General features: G+C 45.9%; 1 protein-coding gene across 5 annotated transcripts in view; it reads right to left on the reverse strand.

Moving 5' to 3' along the window:
• LINGO1 (leucine rich repeat and Ig domain containing 1) overlaps window positions 1-14373 on the reverse strand; it is a 1111620-nt gene that overhangs the window by 1014719 nt on the left and 82528 nt on the right. For all 5 annotated transcript variants that reach the window (XR_003852431.1, XR_003852432.1, XM_029575323.1 and 2 more), the window contains one exon: window positions 7289-7463. The gene's annotated coding sequence lies outside the window, so the exon portion shown is untranslated. The remainder of the gene's footprint in view (window positions 1-7288; window positions 7464-14373) is intronic.

The following is a 14373-nucleotide window of genomic DNA, read 5'->3' on the forward strand; positions in this document are numbered from 1 at the left end:
TATACATGGGAATTTATTGGAAAATATATAAAGAAAGAATTAAAATATATATATTTAATCATGGGGATTACTATCCTTAACCAGTAAGCTTTGATGCTTCTGATGCAACTGCTCTCCGCTTTGACAGCATGAAGGGGAAAAAAATTGGATTCAGAGAACAAACAACTCAGGCCCCAACTTTTACAGGGGAAAAGCACAGGCCGAGCTGAAAAGCAAAGCTCCTCAAGCAGCATTGCCTGAAGTTTCAAGATGGCTCCTCGCCCAGGAAAAAATGTTGCTTCGTTAACATAGAAGGCTTGGGGGTAACCTGCACGGAGCGGCAGTTATTACCACAGCAAACTTGCTGGGCAGGCTGGATGGACCATTTGGTCTTTTTCTGTGTAAAACAGCAGGGGCAAAGTACATTGGGATTTTTTAGCATTTTTAGCATTTGCTAATTTTAAAAGAAAAACAAAGGCGAGTGGTTTCTCTTTGAAAACGTGCTTAAAACGGGCCTGTTAAAACCGCCGCTCAGTCTGCAACCGCGTGGGCCGTTTGGAAATTGCCACCCACCCACTTTTTTTTTTAGCGTATGTTCCCTAAATAAAAACTGTTTTCAGGTGCTCGGCCTCTTCAGACTTCTCTTCTTGTCCCAACCCTATATTCCTTCTGATTTTGCCTCTACCCGATTTTTTTTGGTACCAATGCAAAGTAACAGAACCTGCAAAGAGAATGAGTGGGTTTTCTCCGGGAGGACCTGCTGGAGCCCTGCATGCATTAAGGGTAGGGGAACGCTAAGGAAGAGGAAGATCCACAATGTGTCTTTTTTTTGTAACAGGATGGATGAGCTGCCACCCTCTTCCCCCCCCCCCCCCCCCCCCTCCCCTCCCGGCTCTCCTCCACAATTTCCGCAGCCTCGCGTTTTGCAATTTCAACTCCAACAGGGAGAGTTCATGAAAAGCCCCAAGGCGTGGAAGGCAGTCACTTCGGGAAGGGCTTATTTATTCTGCAAACTCTCCAGGGCATTATTAAAATAAATTATAGGAAATTATGACAGAGACACATCAGTGGAGCTGAACCAGCCACAACAATTCAATTCAGTGCGGTCCCAGCCCGTTGTCATTAGAATTTAATGAGCGGAGGAATTCGTTTGTGAAAAGGGGAGAGAGAAAGAAAAAAAAAAAAAAAGCCACGAGACCCCCGCCACTCACCACCAAGAGCCGGCTGATGGTAAATATTAAAAAAAATAAATCATGTGAATATGTTTTAACCCAGTCAGCACCCAGTGTAAGCTCTTTTGCTGAGGCATGGCCTTCGGGTTACAGAGAATTGCTCGCCCAGTCATGGCCAGCCAATACAGATTTGATTTTGAAGGGGCGATTCATGTCACTGGTTTTTTGGTTTGTTTGTTTTTTTGACAGCTGAGCTAGGTGTTGCCCAATAATAACTTGGAATTTCAGCTTGAAACAGATTTGTAAGTAAACACATGGCAGCTACGAGCCATGGCTACTCCTAGCTTCCAGAGAGGTGCGTCAGCTCCCTCCAGCCCTCCTCTATCAGCACAAATCGGAGGCTGACGCGCTCACTGGCAAGCAGGGCCAGTCACAGCTGTGCTTGACAGCTGGATACGGCCCCATGGGTACTTAGCTATCACATGTTAGTTCTCCCATAAATCCCTTTTTTTTTTTTTTTTTGGTCCGCCAGTGTCCTTCTACTCCTGTTTATTCAGTTCAGTCAAAGCCGGTGCTTGCTGGGACTATAGCGCTATTCACAAGCAACCATCAGGGGTTTTCCCCCCTTATTTTTAACCATCTCCTGCCTAGCCCAGACATCGCAATGATAGTCTTCCGGCTGGGGGATACAGATTAGGCTTCCCTGCCAGAGCTGGTGCGCCCTTGAGGACCAGACTGTACGAATCGTTGCTGCGCGATGGGCCAGGGTGTGCTTCTGAAGTGACCGCCAACACTGCCTTCTCGGAACCCTATGCCCTGGCTGGACCAAGGGTCAGAAGTCAGGATCGAGAACTGAGCTTGTGCCATACGGCTGTGGCTCTCTGGCAATTCGTTTTTGGCTGAAATTTACAAGTTATTATTGGACTGTAGTTTGGCTGTCTAGTAGTAATTTTTAAAGAGCTGCCTAGACACTATGGGGTAAATTTTTAAAGAGGCATGCCGATTTTATACCGTGCCTGTATCGTCACATGCCTGTTAAAAATCCGATACCCGCGTGCCCAATTTAGTATCGGTGCGCACAAGGGCGCGCGGGGGGGGGGGAGAGAATTTTTTAAAACACACACGGCGAAGCGATCGTGCCTTTGCCCAGTTCCCTATCCACCTAACTAACCTTCCTCGCTTTTTCCCTCTCCACCCTAACTAACCTGTTTTTTTGTTTCACAACTTACTTGCTCCTCCGAGCAGAAGTAAGCTGTGGGCACCGACCAGCACACGCTTCACCGGGAAGGCGCAAAATGGCGCTGTCCCCGGCCGGCTCCTTTTGTTTCGCGGCGGTCTTTGGCACATACATGGAGATATGCAAGCGGCCGGGGCCCTTTTAAAAATCCTTGTGGCGCACACGCGGCCCAGCCACGCGCACATCTCCATGTTTTTTACGTGCGGCGGCATTTTTAAATCCAGCCGTAAGAGCGCGTATTCATTTTCACATGAAATGGAAAGTCTGCCAAAACTACTCATGATTCGTTTGGTTTGAAAATGAAACAAATAGAGACGCCACTGAAATATTTTTTGTTCTTTCATTTCAGAAAGTCAGCAAAACACAATTAAGAGCTCCATACTTTTTAATCATTACCCCCCTCCTGGGCCTTTTCCCTGTCACGGATGTGAGCCCTTGGGGTGTGGCATGCTTGACGCAGCCTGGCTACTAGGCCTACACCAACAGCAGGTGGATTTGCTCTTACAAAGACAGGGGTAGATTTTCAAAGGCTACGCGCGTAACCCGAGAAAATCTGCCCCTGCATGCGCCGAGCCTATTTTGCATAGGCTCCACGGCACATGTTATAAAATCGGGCATAGATTTGTTCGCGCCAGGTTGCGCGAACAAATCTACGCCCGCGCGTAGATTTTAAGATCTGGTCCACAGGGTCTAGGGCTTCACCTATAACAGCCCCGATTCCCTCAGGTTGAGCCCTTGGGTTCTAAGAGGTTCCTGTGAGAAGCGGTCAAACAAAGTCGAGTATCAGGCCGGGGTCAGGGTGGGCAGCGAGCAAGTGGCATGGAGGTCCAAGCAGAGGTCAGGGCAGATGGAGATCAGGCAGCTTCGAGGTCCAGGCCAAGGTTGGGGCAGGCAGAGATCAGGCAGTGTCGAGGTCCAGGGGAAGGTCAGGGCAAGCACAGATCCAGAAGAGTAGTCGAGGTCCAAGCCAAGGGCAAACCAGAAGTCAGGCAGAGATGGACAAGACCAGGCTAGAAGACGAAGGGACCAAGACACAGCAGGGCAGGCAAGGCGAGGCAAGGCAGAGCGACAACAAGGCAGAAAAGGCAATGAAGAGGCAAGGCAACAAGGAGACATCAAGGAAAGCAACAAGCAGCACTGCAAGACTGCAAGAGGACCTGGAGCTGAGGAAATTACTAGTAGCGTAGCTGGGGTTTAAATTCCATCACTGGGCACCGGCAGTAGCATTTCCTGGTGCTGGGTCTTTAAGTGGTGGCGTGCACTTACGCACCTAGATAAGCCCAGGAAAGGAGCAATATGGCGGTGTCTCAGCCATGTCTGCAACATTGGAGGCATTTAGGGGCAAGTGCAGCCAGTCGTGAGGCCGTCCCACAACTGGCCAAACATTACACTCCCCTCCTTGTAGGCAGGACCTTACCGCATCTGTGGGGTCATAGAAGTCCAAATGGGGCAGAAATGATCCACAGTCACTTCTGCCCCACCGGGTCCCGATTTGCAAAATGACACCAGCTGGCTCTGAGGCTAGCGCCATTTTGTTTTATAGCCATCCAGCATACAGTCATAAAACAAAATGGCACCAGTCTTTTTGAAGTTGGAACCTGGCAGGGCATGAGGGGAGCTACTACCTACAGCAGAGGTCCCCACACTCTATCCTAGAGGGATGCAACCCAGTTGGGTTTTCAGGATTTCCACAATGAATATGCAGGAGATCTATTTACATACAATAGTGGTAGTGCATGCAAATAGATCTCATGCCTATTTGTTGTGGAAATCCTGAGAATTCACTGGGTTGAGGACCAAGTTTGGGGACCCCTGAGTGAATGGGAAAGGCCTAGGATTATTATTATTATTTTTTGGGTTTTTTTGCTATGGCAGAGCTGGCGGAGGTGTGGGGGGAGAGGTTTGGTTGGAACCATTTTTTTTTTTTTAGTTTTTCTGTTTCTTTTGCTTTCAGTTTATGTTTATTTTGTTTCAGCTAAATGAAATGAAAAGGGAAAAAAGAAAAACGTGTTCCCCACGTCTACTGATGCACTTCAGTCTCGACCTTCGGCTGCAGCACTGGATTCCTGCAGCCAACTCTGCCGGCACAGTTCAATTCTGGCTTGCAGGTCAGGAACCTCAACTCTCCCAGTGCTTGTTTCTCATTCAGCTCTGCCCGTGTTGTTCCGGTTCTGCGCCAGACTGCTCCCCCGTTATTTCAACAGTAGATCTTTCTTGCGATGAGACTGTGCCACGTGCCAAACCGTGCGGTGGTCCTGTGACACCGATGAATGCCCACTAAGGAGGAGCCTCAATCTTCAGTTTCGAGAGTTTAGGCTGTGCTACCTTACCCTGACAGCCTGTTTCAAAAAACCTGCATCTTCCTTACTGTCCTGCCAACAACCTGGGTGAAGTCCTCCAGGATCTTTTAATTTGAGAAGAGACGATATAACTCAATACATGGTAATTTGGTAAAGAAGTACCGTCACAGAGCTAGCTAGTACCTTGTGCACATCACTCAGACCAGGACGTGAGGCATATTAGGTTCTTACCTGAGAACTTATCTGTTCAGTTGCTAATATAATTTAACATCAGTTCCTCTCTTTTCTACTACCTGTTCCCAGGATGGCCTTCCACTAAACTCCAACATCTTTTCCCTCCTCTTGCTTCTACATCCTGAGACATATCGGCCCCAGGCAGTTTTGCTTCCTCCTCAGTTCTTCATGTGTCACACACAAATACAGAGAAGCTAGGGTCATACACATGGATACCTATGACCACAGCCTTAGGCATACGTGTGTGTATACAGTCTCTGCCTCTCATATGCTGTATGGATACACAGAAATGTACACATATGCAATCTCGTTCACATGCAAGCACAGACATAGAACTTCAGCCATGCACCAAAGCATATACAAACACACTGACTCAGTTACACCTCCATGCAAATTCAGAGACATTCAAGCACACCCACATCCACAGCTTAAGCCACACACACATGCACATATACACACACACACACACACACACACACATATAGTCAGTGCAACCATTTATATATATGATATATGTGAATAAACAAGGAGAACTCAGCTCAGACTCTTGTACACACACAGACACACACAAAGTCTCGGTCACCCACATAGCCTCCCATGCATCACGCACTCACACACATCCTCAGCAACACAAACCACCCAGGAAGCTTGACCTTCAGATTCACATTCCCACACATACATGGATTATCAGCTGTACAGACAGAAACAGAGAGCAAAAATACACTAAAAAATGAACACATTACACACACACAAGCATGTGTGTATATACATAGGTGCAGTTTAATGCATTCATTCAGTCTCAGCCCTGAACACACACACAACCTCAGTCACATACATGTGTACATGCAGCCTCAGCTCTGCATACATATATGCATAAACACACCCACTAGTACCAATGCATACATATAAGCTAAGTGTTGCATACCTGCTTTAGACTGAAGTGGGGATAGACCAGAAGGGGGAGAAACCAAAATGTGAATTAATATTAAAGTGAAAAAGAGAGAGAGTAGGATCTAGGGAGAGCAAGGCCAGCAACTAATCCAGGAGGAGACTGAGGCAAAGGTGGGCCCAGTACCAGAAAATGAGATATCAGAGGAGGGATGAGACTAGAGGGAGAAGAGAACAGATTATGAGAGGGGATAGGAGGTGACAGTGGGAGCCAGGATCCAAAGGAAGCAGAGAGGGTCCTGGTCTGAAGGAGGAAAGAAACTTGATTTTCTTATTTTTACATCAAATATTTATTACCCGCCTATTGACAACTCTAGGCAGGATACAAAGAACCATTTATAATATATATACACACAACCAACAGTTTCAAAAACAGAAATGAAACAAAAAGAACTGTGTAGCAGTAAGAGCAACCTTCCTGGTACAGAGACCGGCCCTGCCAGATCAGGGTCGGAACCAAAAGGGAGGAAAGAGACCAGGAGCGAGGCGAGACGGAGGCCCGAAACCAGGGCAGGGCTGAAAGCAGAAAGCAAGAGAGCAAAGTCAGGGCTAGAGGGGAGGAAAGATCAGTGCAAAGCCAAACCTGAAGGGATCACAGTAGGAACCAAGATTAGAGGGGAAAAAAATGGAATTAGCTGGGACCCAAAGTGAAATAACAGAATGAGGTCAAGAGAAGAGAGAGAGACCGGAGTGGGCCGAGACCAGAGGGGAAGGATGGAGCAAAGCGAGGCTGCAGCCTAACCCTCCCTCTTCCCCACCCCGCAGACCGCAGCCCCCCCCCCCCCCTCTCCTCCCTGCTCATCTGTCACAGGGAAGTGGCAATGACTTTTCCCAGGCCTGAGCAACGTGAGTGGCAGCACTGGCTCAGCTTGGTGGGCTTTGGTGGCTTCGGTTCCAGTGGGACCGCACCGTCTCTCCCCTCTGGTCTTTAGTTTTCTCTGACTTTCCCCGCTCCTTACTCGTCACCTGCTATGTCCAGATTTGTTTTTCTTCTGCTGTATCTGCACCTGGTTTCTCATCATTGCTTTTTCCTTTCTCTCTGCCTATTAAAGGTGATAACGTCACGGTGATCCTAGCCCGCTTATTCCTTTTTTTTTTTTTTTTTGTATTGGAAGGTTTCACAATTGGCACTTAAAAACAAGACTGCGTTTCACATCCCAGTAATAAAAAAAAAAAAAAGAAAGCAAAGAACCGAAATAACCTTGTGTGGAGACAGATCACCCACTGAGCAAACAGATAAAGAAAACCACAAGCAGAGGGATTGCATGGCATGAGAGAGAGATGTGTGTCAGATGTCATTAGAAGCAACGCCAGTCATTCAAAGAGACATCTCTCACAAGAATGAGGAAAAACTAAGAAAAAACAAAGTCGCAACACATTGCTGGTTGACAATGTTCTGAAAGAAAGAGGTGCCCTACCTCACAGAAGCCTTCACAGCGGGCCGAGGTCCTAGTGACTTCCAGCTGTCTCTAACGTTCTCCAGCGGCGGCAGGTCCTCTTCTCAGTGCTGCCGAGACTCTCTGGGAGGAGAAGCGTTCCTGGGTACAGGGTGCAGCTGTTGGGTCTGGCTCATGGTCCTCAGGCAAAAGGAGGCTACAGCAGAGAAAGAAGAGCGGCAGATGCTAGAAACGACATGAACCAGCACATTCCTACATCTGCTAACAAAAAAGGTTAACGTCTCCAAAATCCCCCCATTACGAATTACTAATGGAACCAGTCGGCCATGATATAGGCCACATTTGGCAGGGCTGCTGCCTACTGCAATTTTGGCAGCCTCATCGCCCGCAAGACGCCATCCGTCTAGCAAGGCTTTCCTAGTCATCTACTCCACAACGAATGGGGACCATATGTTCAATCATAGTTGGGAAGGGATGACCATAATACAATAATATTGTGACTGCTCAGTCAACCACATTCATAAGAACTGACACATTATTTGCGTAATTGTTACAGTGCAGTGCTCTGTGTGTGATTTGTGCTAAATATGTTATGTATTGTAAGCTCTGATTAGAAAGAAACCTGATAATCTGCAGTGACTACAGCTTGGTCTTAACCCGAGTACAGTTTGAAGCTTACTGAACAGAAAGATAATGTGCATCCCCCCATTCCCCACCTGCATTCGACTATTCTCTTTCCCCAGTGTTATCGAACTTTCAATTTTCCTATCTTATGTTGCTTATAAGATTGAAAATTCTACAGAAATGAATTTAGAGAGTCCTGTGCAGGCAGCTTAAACAAACCACTGCTTGGTGCCTTCTTCCCGACAGCTCCTGGCATTTACTTGCTGCCGACACAGAACCGGCTAAATTTACTTTCACAGACAATAAAAGTTTGAAAATCTGCTGGTAGAGAGTTTAAATGTTAAAGCAGAAAATCGGCATGTGTGTAGGGGGGGGGGGGGGAGGAAAGGGTCTAGGGAGGAAAATGAGGTTAATAGATTGACTTTTAAACAGACATTTTGCTTTTTAAGGGACAGAAGTCAGTCAAAGACAGCAAATCTCAAACCAGTGATGAGCCTATACTCAAAGGCACAGAGCTCGCCATGTATCCCGTCTGCAACTCCACCCCCCGCGTACCCCCTAGCAATTTTGATTTTTAAAGATACCTACAATGAATATGCATGAGATATAGATAGTTGCATGCTCTGGAGGTGGTGCATGCAAATCTCTCTCATGAGCATCCCTTACCGAGATGCTGAGAACTTAACAGGCCCCTGCTATTGAAGTCACTGTTTGGGAATTAAGCAACATTGCTGGAGCTGCAGGTCCCTCTTTCCCCAGGAAGGCACAAGATGGATCAGGGGGGTAGGAAGCACAAAATGCTGGGCTAGTTTTACCTTTTTTTTGGAGAGGGAAGAGGGGCTGGGAGGGGGCAGGGTTGTGCTCTGTACAGCACTGAGAAGGGCTGCTCTGCTCCCCCACGGTTACTGCTCAACCAGATGGAGCTGCTCGCTTTGGATTGCACTCTCGCTGCCTGCGATATCATCAAGCAGTGGCGGCGGATAATTGCCTCACGAGGTCAGTGGCAGGGAGAGCACAGCTTAAGCTGAATGATCCATTTTCAGTAAGTAGTAAATGAGAGGTTAAAAGGGGGCTTTAATGCAGAAAATTAAGCAGAAACAACCGTTTCATCCAACGGCACGATTACCCAGAGAGGCCGAGTCGCTGAGCTGCAACATCCATGGGTCCAAAGGGAAACTTCTTTATCTAATCTCTTCCCATCGCTTTCTTTTGTCTTTTCCTCCAACTCCCTCTTCCTCTCATTTCTTGCCCTATTCACCCCTCTGAGCCATCCACCTCTTCTTTGTTGCCTCCCTCCAGCTCTTGATTTTGCTCTCCCTCACCTTCTCTGCCTTTTCCCTCCACACCTTCCAGCCTTCAATCTTCCCCCCTATGACTCTTTCCCCAGACTTCCAGCTCCCCTTCTCTCTACCTATTATTTATTTATGTATTTATTTATTTATTATTTTGTTATACCGACTTTCATGACAAGAATCACATCAACCCGGTTTACAATTAACAATGTGGATAAGGCAGAGAGTAACATAGCAATCAATATTCAAACACCGTAAACTATAGCATGGATGTGAGGAAGTTACAATAAAACAGGGAGAATTAAACTTGGATCTGGAAAGGGGGAGATAACTGAACAGTAGAATCTTTACAGTGCCGCCAATTGAATCTTATAATATAGTTGTATAGCAAAAATGAATCTATATGATACAGTTGTGTAGCATGATAATATGGTGATGGATATGAATGGGAAGTTGGTGGTTTCTTGTTTCAATCCAATTTTTGAATAAGAGTTTTAGTCTTTTAACCTCCCTTGCTTAATCCCCTCCTCCTCCTCCTCCTCCCATAACCACATCCCTTTTCTTGATCTCTCTCTCCTCACATCCTGTCTCCAGCTCCCAGTTCCACCCTGCCCGCTCCTCGGTTCCCCCATCTTCCTGGTCTTGGCGCCTCTCCTGTGGCAGCTAGGGAGCAGCCACCATACACACGGAAGAGGCAGGGGGCTCAGGACTGCAGCAGACCCTGCAGGGGACGGTGAAGGGGCTGTGGTTTCCTGTCCCCCCCGGCTGCTGCTTCTTCCTCCTAGCCCTGTGGAGGTTTCATTTCCAGTCAGGAAACAGCCGTGGGAACAGGAAGCACAGCATTTTCACTGTCCCTCCTGGTCCCCGATTTCTCTGCTTCAGTTCTCTAGCCAGCGCCTTCCTATTATCCTCCTCTGCTAATGTTGGCAGCTTACATAAGAACATAAGAAATTGCCATGCTGGGACAGACCAAGGGTCCATCAAGCCCAGCATCCTGTTTCCAACAGAGGCTAAAACCCAGGCCACAAGAACCTGGCAATTACCCAAACACTAAGAAGATCCCATGCTACTGATGCAATTAATAGCAGTGGCTATTCCCTAAGTATAATTGATTAATAGCCATTAATGGACTTCTCCTCTAAGAACTTATCCAAACCTTTTTTGAACCCAGCTACACTAACTGCACTAACTACCTTCTCTGGCAACTTCTGGGTCCTCTCTCTTGTGTGGCAACAGCAAGGGCACCTACCTCCTCTCACTTCTCCAGGTCGGAGCATGGCGGCCGATGGGGGAGCCCAGGATATTCCACTTGAGGTCACCCCTTTTTTTGCGGCAGGGACAGGTGGTTGTTTTCCGCGGTTCGGGCTTCCCCCTCTCATGGGCCGGTGGTCTGGTTGTGTACCCCCCTGACAAGCTTCCAGATACCCCCAAGGATATATGTACTCATGGCTGAGAACCACTGTGCTAAATTACTGGGGGCCTGGCCAATTTGCTAACTTTAGCAGGAATTAGTTAATAGATTAATAAGCACTCATGAGTTAATTATCTTTCCTTTTATTTGCTAAAAAAAAATTATCATCCGCCTATATCAAAATAATCATACTAGGCGAATTACAGCATAAATAACCCCCCAAAAATACAATAAAATGACATACATAAAACAAAATCAAAACCTATATCCTGAATGCAAGCATGTTTGACGCTTGTATACCAAAGGTTATCCATATGCCTCAGGGCACAAAAAAGCTTTAAGCTGCTTGCTTTAAGATGCAATCTCTCCACAAGGCATCAGGAAGAACATCTGCAGATGACACAAACATGAGCAGATTGTGAAGAACTGCTATGGGCTTTGATGCTGGAGGATGTGGTCCACGGATCTAGCACAGCAGAGTTTAAGAGAGGGTTGGACAAGTTCCCAGAGGCAAAATCCATAAACAAGTTATTATCCAGGTAGGCTTAGGAAAACCATTGCTAATTTCTGGTAGCGAGCAACGAAGAATGGGTTCTGCTGGGTACTCAGTTACTAGTTACCCGAACTGGCCACTATCAAAGACAAGATACTGGGCTGAATGGACCTTTGGTCTGACCCAACGTGACGCATCTGATGTTCTTATGTGGATTATTTAAATCCAAAACAGAGGTTCATGCCACCCGTCATGTCAATGCTATTAGAAACCTTCTGCTCCCCTTAACCCTTCTTAGTGCTCTAGCAAGCCAAGAAAACCTACACAGCTTTCAAGCTCTGCTATATTGCAGCTACTGTACTTCTACTAGCAGATGCCAGAATCACATTAAGCTTGATGTTACAAGATTGTTTCTTTTTATATCTATGGGGAAAAAAATAATAAATCAGGCCCATCCTGTCTTTATTTAGTGCACATTGAAATAACATTGCATGATTAGCAACAAATGCACCACGGCAGAGCACTCTGAACACAAGCAAACATCAGAAGGCAGGTAGGTAGTATGATAAAGGAATTCACCCACTGCCGACAACACTGAAGGGGCTAATTGAGTCAACAACATTTCATTTCAGAGAAGTTCTACTTTTAGCTCACCTGGTAGAGCTGCTGTCTTAAAAAGACATTTTCCATGTACATCATACAGTGGGGAGCAGTTCACGTTTCTATAACACTGTTCAAACTGTCGGAGTGGTAATAGTAACTGAGCGGTAATTAAATTGCTATATTTTGCTTCTTGCATTTGGCTTTTCTAAATGTGCTGATATTACTGCGGACTGCATTCAAGTTGTTCTCAGGTGCCGACCATGCTCGAGACACAGATGAGAGCCTACTGCTGCAGAATGCACAATGAAAAGAGATTTCTTTGGGGAGGGTAATTTTTCAGATCCTACTGGGAGTTTGCTGACGAGGATCTGCAGGTGCCCGCAATCTCATTTTTCATAGGGAAACTCCCTGTGGAGTCTTCTTTTAAAAATTTGGGTCAATGTGTGCTTACTGCGGATACAAAGAACCCATGCACTTTGCATCTTAGAGATGCAAAGTGCAGAGCTGATGCAAGGGTGTTAGGCATCCTAGGCGAAACGTACAGCCTTGTGCCCGCAGCACCCTGGTCAAGCTCTACCCACACATACAAAAATCATAGAATTGGATTTTACATGAAAAAGGACATTCAAAGTACAGTCTTCTGAGGTAAAATTAACACTTATTAACATTGCTGTGGTACCAACCTGAAAGCTTTACAAAAAAAAAATGAGAGCTACTTGGAACCCATATGATATTAGGCTTGTTGTAATATGTGTTGGTTGTGGGCTTGGACCTCATAACGCCATGAGTAAACTAAATTACAATTTAGTAATCCTCCCATACCGAAACATCACTAACTGCCAGCAATGAAAGAATAACGACCCTACCTATGAAAAAGCAACACTGCAGATATTGCAACCAGACCCTAAAACACCAATACGCCTCCTTTTAGGGAAACAGCAAACCAAGCTGCTATAGATCCCTACATGCCAGCAAAATACCTCAGATCAGTCATCATGCAGAACACGGACAGATCTTCACCAAATACTGAAAAACGGGCCGTACGGTATAAACAGAGGCATGCAGGCACAAAATGAACTGCAAACTGCAACAAGCCAGACAATACAGTTAAACAAACCACAACATTAAACAAGAAAACCAAGAAATAAAAATAATATTGTAAACCACTTTCCTGTACCAAGGGTTGTGAGGATGTGTTCACCCTGATAGGTGAGATATTATTCCAGCTATGCTGGAACAGAGCAACTGCTTTATCTTTTCCATCTCTTTAAACAGAGGTAAAGAAATTTTTCAGATCTGCAATCTGATTGAGCAACTGACATGGCGTCCAACCTAGTGTAGGCAGTAGAACACACTTGTCAGTGACAAGGATAGGTTTCTGCACCTAAACAGGAGCTGCTTTCTTCTTTTTTTTTTTTTTGTGGAAAGCAATAGAATGAAACTTATCAGAGCTGGAGTCTGTAATCGGAAATCATCTGATAACTGAAGGAGGGCAGTAAGATGACCTTTACAATAGCTCAGCCAGAGTGATTTACATACAGCTGTAATGCAGCTCGATTGTAGAGCAAAGATGTTTTTTGTCATTCTAGGCAGTCACATCAAGGTGATCTGCCTTGAATGGGCAAGCAAACTTTCTAGGTTGTTTGTTTGTTTTTTTTCACTGTACATCAATGCATTTGGGATGGCAGGTTGATGTTTCGTCTATGCATCAGGTACACTGGAGGAGTCTTCTGTCAACCAAGCACCAATGGCTCCCCCTGTGCGTCGAGGAGCACATCGGTGCCCCTTGCGCCAACAGTGCTAATGCTGACAGACTTTCTTCAATGGAAGCTCGGGTTCAATGCAGGGTAATAGTATCGCTCAATCCCATGGCATGGAAAAGTTCTTGTGTCGCTCCTGCTCAACTCATTTCCTGGTGAGGCAAGCAAGGCTGCACCTCGGGAGGAAGATCGACTGCAGCTTTTGAGAGACTTACGCAGTTCCCCTAAGCGGCGGGCCCTTGAGAATGCTAAACATCTAGTCCACAGGCATAACAGTTTGCCTGGGCATAGTCTGGAGCAAAGCCAGGATAATATTCAGTGAGGGACATTACCACAGCACAGATTCTTGAGGTTCCTTCTTGCCGGTCATTATGAGGCAGCAAAACGTTTGGGGGTTTTTTCAGAGCAGAGAGAAGTGCTGCAGTGCAGCAAGGCAACTAAAATAGGAAAACTGAAGAACATAACAAAAAGAAACAAAGATTTTAAAGGATTTTGAGGAAAAAAAAAAAAGACTGGAGAGACTGAATGCACATCTGGGCTGTGCTTGGATAAAAAGAGACTGAGGATACTTCCGAAGCAACACCTGAGTGGGAGCTCCTGCACATGCTCGGTACAGCTCAAAGCATGGAGAGATGAGTCCATTCAGTGCCACCTGACATCACCCACAGATCATGGTTAACTCAGCCTGCTTACTGAAGGAAAATACCTCACCTCAGTCACACAAGCAGAACACAGACAGGCTTTTACTAAAAAAAGAATAAATTAACCATAGCGTATAAACACAGAAACATGCAGGCAAAAAGTGAACTGGAAACTGCAACAAGCCAGACAATAAAATCAAACAACTACAATGTTAAACAATAAAATCAAGAAATATATAAAACATAATACTGTAAACCACTTTTTAAAAAAAAATGATTATG

The sequence above is a fragment of the Rhinatrema bivittatum genome, chromosome 13 (genome assembly GCF_901001135.1).
Source record: "Rhinatrema bivittatum chromosome 13, aRhiBiv1.1, whole genome shotgun sequence".
NCBI classification, from domain to species: domain Eukaryota; kingdom Metazoa; phylum Chordata; class Amphibia; order Gymnophiona; family Rhinatrematidae; genus Rhinatrema; species Rhinatrema bivittatum.